Below are 364 nucleotides of genomic sequence, written 5' to 3' on the forward strand. Positions count from 1 at the left end.
CTCCCATTCAGTACACGGCAATCTTACAAACCCGTCACGGCGAAGAGCGGCACCAGCACCTTCAGCAGTGCCTCCACGTGATCCCACGACCGTCGTGAACAGCCGAAGGAAGCTGTACTGCGGTATTTGTGCTGAGACTTCCCCACCTCGAAGCCCTCCGCCTCCTTCGCCTGCCCCAGGAAGTAGCGGCGAAGTATTCGATATGTCCACCAGCTCCCCAGCAGGAGGAGGCAGGCGGAACGGCCAGCATACCCAAGGCAAGGCATTTTGGTTCTGTGAGTAATTGTACAAGAAGATTAGGAAATACTTTTTATAGAAATAAAAAGTTTAATTTGCCATAAACAGAGTGACGTGTAATTTGGTA

At 51.4% G+C, this 364-nt stretch overlaps 1 pseudogene; it reads right to left on the minus strand.

The window, feature by feature from the left end:
* LOC119592289 overlaps window positions 1–364 on the minus strand; it is a 9,474-nt pseudogene that overhangs the window by 2,584 nt on the left and 6,526 nt on the right.

Source organism: Penaeus monodon, chromosome 30 (genome assembly GCF_015228065.2).
Source record: "Penaeus monodon isolate SGIC_2016 chromosome 30, NSTDA_Pmon_1, whole genome shotgun sequence".
In the NCBI taxonomy this organism is placed as follows: domain Eukaryota; kingdom Metazoa; phylum Arthropoda; class Malacostraca; order Decapoda; family Penaeidae; genus Penaeus; species Penaeus monodon.